The following is a 6,786-nucleotide window of genomic DNA, read 5'->3' as shown; positions in this document are numbered from 1 at the left end:
ACCGCACATGTTTGTCAGATGCTGTACTAACGCAGAGCTCTCAGATTAAGAAAGACTTGGAAGGATTGGCTAGTCACTTCTGAAATAACAGGATCTCGATAACCCTAAGAATAATAAAGCATAGTTACACAATTAGACAGAGGCATAGGCCTCAAGTTGGAAAACACTAAAATATGAGAAAGAACAGCTGCAAACATGCATTATAATTGGACCATGGAACTAAGTATTAATGTAGGAAAACTGAGGATTGCAAAATATATGAAATTAAATGCATAAAGGTTGACACACCAGGTATTAGCAAGAGATGGGCTAGTGTTCACCATAGTGAATAAGACAACCATATGATTTACTATTCCTGGAATGATAATTTGAGGGGGAATGGTGTTGCATTTATAGCTCAAAAGACCATTTCAAGATCGATCCTGAAGTGCAATCCTGTGATGGGATAGTACTCAAGGACATATAAGGAAGACCTGTTAATGCCACTATTATTCAAATAATATACACCAACAGCTAAAGTCAAAGAGGAGGAAATTGAGAATGTCTTGATGGAGAAAGGATTGAGTCTATCAACTACTTCATCTTACTTGGATCCACAATCAATACACTTGCTACCAGCAGTCATGAGATCAGGAGAGGTATTGCACTGGGCAAGTCTTTAGTCTGGGACCTCGGCAAATTATCAAGGAGTAAGGATATCAATCTGATGACTAAGGTGTGCCAGATTAATGCTATGGTCATTTCAATCACTTGCTATACAGCTAGAGCTGGACAATGACTACAGATGACAAAAGAACTGATGCCTTTGAACTGTGGTGTTGGAGAAGAGTGCTGAAGATCTCATGGACTGCTAAAAGAACAAACAAATAAGTCTTGGAGAGGTGCACCTAGAGTGTTAGTTGGAGGCAAAGATGGTAAAGCTTCATCCCACATACTTTGGGCATGTTGCTTGGAGGGATTATTCACTGGGGAAGTACATCATGATTGGAGGGGTGGGAAGCTGTGAAAGAGAGGAAGACCCTTCATCAAGTAGGTTGACACAGTGACTGTGACAATGGGCTTGAGTGTGTTAGAGGTTATGAGGATGGCACATGTCCAGACAGTGTTCAGATAGGTTATTCATGGGGTTCCTGTGAGTTGTACTTGATTCAAGGTCACCTACCAACAATAACACACTCAACTCCTGCAATTCAAAATTAATCAAACATGCAGTAAAGATACATTAATAATTGTTGGTGACTGGAATACAAAAGTTGGAAGTAATGAAGGAAAAATGGTAGTTGTAAAATATGGATGTGGTGAGAGAAATGAGGTTGGAGGACAAAGATTGGAATTTTGTATGTTCAGTGATTTTTTTTTATTGCAAGTATCTTTTAAAAACACACAAATGGTGACTATACACATGGACCTCACCTCACAAAAATCAGATTGACTACACTTGTGGAGAGAATTGTGGGAGAAGCTCAAATCAGCAGTCAAAACAAGGCCAGGTGTTGTGGAACAGGGAATTAATTACTCAGGTGCAAGTTCAAACTGAAGTAGAAGAAGATTAAAACAACTCTTAAGAACCAAAATACAACTCTGAGTGTAACCCATCTACCAACTTGAAGGTTGGCGTTTGGAATCCATTCAGAAGTGTGGTGGTAACACATGAAGATTCTGCTGACCAGGTCTATCCATCATGCACACACGGCGAGTAAAAAATGACTTGACAATTGGTTTGGTTTGGATTTGAGGAGAGAGGTTGTTTTAAGTTTATAAAGGATAGTTGCATCATGTTAGCCAGAAGCATAGCTTTGCTTTGTTAAGTCTTAAGAATGTTTAGTCAAAGCATGCCTGCGTGCCAAGTTAAAGACTATATTGGCTTTGTAATCACACTTTCAGCTAAAGCAAAACAGTATTTACCAGAATTCCTTCTTTAACATGGATCTTTATTAGACTACAAGGGATCTGTGTGAGATTTGGAAGCAGAAAGCAAGCACTAGGCAGATCAAGGCAGCAGGCATTATGATGGCTTACACACATGCCATTGAGCTACAAGCTCACCTAACCGGTGTGCGTGTATGGGGGTCTACCATGCCTCAGCTTTCTTTAGCACTTGTGAGCTCATGGACCAAGTTCATGTACAACTCCATGGCAACTATTGACGGTGACTAGAAATTGGTTTCAGCTTGTTCTAAACTCCAATTGTCCTAGCAAGCCCTAGATTGCCTATACATTTGCTCCTTATTTATCAATGTGATTAAGTGACAAAACCTGGATCGTTTTATGAACATGGTGGACCACCATATCACATCACAAAGTACAGAGTGACCATATCTTTCTATAACTTCCAAGTTACATCCTCATGTAACTTTCAAACCACTGAGAACTCATGGCCCAGCCACACAGATACATAACCTTAACCATTCCAGCCAAGTATTATTTCCACCCAGCCCTTTGGTATCTATTACTGCTGGAAAGCATGTTAACATGCAAAATGGACAGTTGTTGTCATGTGCTGTCAAGTCACCTGCGACTCTTAGCAACCCTACGTACAAAAGCTCAGAAGCCTGCCCTGTCCTGAGCCATTCTCACTGACTCTGAAACACTTCTCTCCATTGCCCTTGTTACTGTTCAATCCATCTCATAGGGGTCTTCCATTCCTGTGCCACCCTCCACCCTTCTGAGTATGATATCCTTCTGCAAGGATTGGTCCCTCCTGGCCACATGCTCAAAGTATGTGAGATGGAGCTTCAAGATCCTATCCTTCAAGGAGAAACTTGGTTTCACCCTTTCCAAGACAGATCTATTTGTTTTCTTGGTGGCCCACAGAATCGTCTAGACTTTTCAGCACTACAACTCAAAGGCATCGATTCTTCTCTCACCCTTAGTCAGTCTTTGTTCAGCTCTCTGATGCATAACAAGTAATTATAAAGACCATGGTCTGGATCAGGCACACCTTAGTCTCTATACGGACATCGTAGCTTCTTAGTACTCTGTGAAGGTCCGATAGCAGACATCTTTTGATGTCCTGACTGCTGGTGCCAAGAGTACTGATTGTGGAGCTGAGAAAGCTCTGTTAACAACCACCTTCTTCTCATCCAACATGGTGCTTCCAATTGGCCCACTGGTGAGAATCTTTGTCTTCTTGATGTTGAGCTTCAATCCATATTGAAGAATACAGTCCTTGACCTCACGTAGCAAGCACTTAAGGTCTTCAGTTTCAGCCTGCAAGGTTGTTTCATCTGCCTAACAGGTCATTGATGACTCTTCCTCCATTCATGATGCCACATTCCTCATAAAGCCCAGCCTTCCAAAAGATCTAGTCTGCATATAGACTGAAAAGGTACAGAGACAGGATGAATCTCTGACACACTCCTTTCCTGATTTTGAACCATGTTGTTTCCTTACTCTGAAAACTGCTTCCTGATCCAAGTATAGGTTTTGCATAAGCACAGTCAAATGTTCCAGGATTCCCATTCTCCTCAAGGTTAACTACAGTTTGTGATCCACAGTCAAATGCCTTTGCATAGTCAATGAAACACAGATAGATATCCCTCCAGTACTCTTTGCTTTCTTCCAAGATCCATTTCACAATGGCAATGTCTCTCTCTAGTGCCACGGCCTCTTCTAATTCGAGTTTGTATTTCTGGTAGTTCTCTGTCAATGTATTGTTCCAGTAATTTCTGGATAATCTTTAGCAGTATTTTTCTTGTGATATTGTATGATAATTTCCACACTCTGTCAGGTCATGTTTTTTTGGAATGGGAATATGGAACTCTTCTAGTCTGTTGGCCAGGTAGTTGTTCTCCAGTAGGGTTAGTAAAATATGGCCTTAAGCACAAATTATCAGGTAACAAGATAGTTGTGGAATTATGTTCTTGATCACATCCAGAAGGCCTCACAGACAACAATTGGGTTGGCTCAAGGTGATGTCAGCTCAGTACCAGATGTGGACACCAGCACATTCTTTTCTTTCATAGTAGTTGTGCTTCTGCAACAGAATCCTAATATATAACACATTATCTTTTCTTGGAAAAAAAAAATCCAACCTGGAAGTTCTATTGGTGCCTGAAGGCAAGTTAAATCTATCTTGTTCCATCTTCTCTGATGTTTAGATTTAGATCTACCTTGTTTCATCTTCTCTGATGTTTTCTTGGATCTTGACTTTTCCTCCCCAGAGTCAGTACTTTTGTTTTTTCTCCTTCTGTTAATGATATATTCTTTTGGTAGTTACCCTCATGAATCTATCTTTAACTGGGAGTTCCTGGATGGTGCAAATGAACTGCTTGTCAATTTGGAATCACTGATTTCAGTTAACAAGAAACACCTTAAAGTTGGATGTTCAAGACAGTTAAAAGTACTTTGGGATAAATTCCAGGTGTTCTATACGTAAAAAATAAAATCAGCCATTAAAAACTTTACAGACCACAATCTTACTCTAGACACATGTGGAATCTAGCATAAATCAATTCTGAGTATATTCTAGGTTTCCTCCATCTGAAAAACTTTTAGTGTGGACCCACAAATAAAAAAATGTCTGATTTTTATCTTAAGAAGTCTTTACTTCACCTTTAAAGATTATTTTAGTAGTACTGAATTTGAGGTAGGCATATTTTTTTCTCTAAGTCGCACCACCTTTGGTTCATCTCCTTAAGACTATCATACTAATCCATACACTATTTTCTATATACTTTCAGAAGCACCAGAGTTGTGAAAATTGAAAAAAAAAAATTGGCCTACAGGTTGGTGGTTCAAATTCACTCAGGGTGCCCTGAAAACCTGTCAGGTATTCTCTCTCTGAAGATCCGATGGGACAGCAATGAACTTCTATTTTGCCTTTACAAAATAAACTTACTTGAAAAACAAAACCAGCCAAAATATACAGAGAACAACTGAACATCCATCCACCTACTCCTTAGAACTAAAAAGTTGAGATTGGATAATTAATTTTAATTTTTTTATTGCGATGAAAAACTATGAGCAACTTTGAAACCATCTTTTGGAAAACAAATGTTAATATTCTGCAATCACTTCGTTGTTTCTATTAGGTTTTTATTAACACATAGTTTTGTACAGTATTTAGTTACATTTATCAGTAAACATGCTTGACAGGTTTTCACAAATATCAATTATACTGTTGTTAAGTGCCGATAAGACTACTACTTCTCATAGTGACCCTACAACCACCATATCAAAACATTTCCTATCCTGTGCCTTCCTCACAACCTGCTCCTTGCTCAGGCTCTTTGTTGCTGTCACTGTTATCAATCACACTGACAATCTTCCTGTCTTTAGCTGCCTCTCTACTTTTCTAAGCCCTCACTTCTAATGGATGCGTAACATTCCAGTGGTGGTGGTGGTTATGTGCCATTGAGTTGCCTTCGACCCATAGCGACTCTATGTACAGCAGCTCTGAACCCTGCCTTAAGTTAGTTTCACTGGTTCTGACACACCAACCCCCACTACCCCAGTTCCTGTATCAATCCATCTTATCTGAAGTCTCCCTCTTCTGCTCTGTACCTCCACTATTCTGTGCATTAAGTCTAAGGACAGATCTTTCCTGGCCACATGCCCAAAGTATGTGACATGGAGCTTCAAAATCCTAGCCTCCGAGAGACTTGTTTTCACCTTCAAGACAGATGTTTTCCTGGCACTCCATGGTATATTCAAGACTCTTCTCCAGCACAATTCAAAGACATTGATTCTTCTATAATCCTTTGTCATTGTCCAGCTCCCCAAGTGCATAGTAAGTATTGTGAAGACCATGGCCTGGATTAGGTACACCTTAGTCTCTAGTCTATACTTATTTAGTCATGTTGTTTTTGTTATGTGCCGTCGAGTCGTTTCCGACTCATAGCGACCCTATGCACAACAGCCCTAAACCCTGCTCTATACTGTGCCAACCGCACCGCCTCTGACACACCCATCCCGATTACCCCAGTCACCGAATCAATCCATCTCATAGAGGGTCTTCCCCTCCTGCGTTGTCCCATAGTTTTAAGAATTTTTTTGGGTGATGCAAATGGCCAAATGCTTTACTACTGGCCTAAAGGTTGATGGTTCAAAGCTACTCAGGATATCTTGGAAAACAGGTCTGATCCTCAACTTCTGAAGACCCTGTGACCTGCTTCTTCTGTGCACATGTGATCAAAATCAGTCACAATGGACTCAACAGCAGCTAAGTTTTTGGACTTTAGGTTGTCTGAAACTTTTCACTCTGTGTATATAATATTAAGGAGTTGTGGCATATACAGAGCTGTGGTGACACCGTGGTTAAGCATTCACAGCTGCTAAACAAAAGGCTGGCAGTGTGAACCCTCCAGCTGCTATACAGAGAAGCCTTGGCAGTTGGCTTCTGTAAGGATTTACAGTCTTCGCAGGCAGTTTTATTTGGGTTACTAATTTGAAATTAGCTCAATTGGCAAAGGGGTATTTTTTTTGTTTGTTTAGTGATGCAAACAGTTAAATGCCTGGCTGACAAGAGAAAGGCAGGACAAACACACTCAGTGCTGCTGCATGAAAAACTTCTGTGATGACTCCAAACCAGGAAAAAACCCCAGTGTTCTCAAGCAAATTTTGAATCATGTTGTGGTGTGCTGTTATGTTGGAATCAATTCATAGATAACCTCGCACTGAGTTTTCAGAGACTATAAATCACATGAGATTGCACACAGCAGCTGGTAGATTTGAACCACGTGTCTTTTTTTTTTCTTTTTAAATTTTTATTTTTTTGGGGGGATTCCATTCATTCATTGTTGCACCCTTCTCCCCGCACAAACCCCTCCCCCCTCCCCCCATCTG

The sequence above is a fragment of the Elephantulus edwardii genome, unplaced genomic scaffold, assembly GCF_000299155.1.
Source record: "Elephantulus edwardii isolate Elephantulus edwardi_28Jun2011 unplaced genomic scaffold, EleEdw1.0 scaffold00134, whole genome shotgun sequence".
Lineage (NCBI taxonomy): Eukaryota > Metazoa > Chordata > Mammalia > Macroscelidea > Macroscelididae > Elephantulus > Elephantulus edwardii.
The sequence above is the reverse complement of the archived record's forward strand: the minus strand, read 5'-3'. Positions refer to the sequence as shown.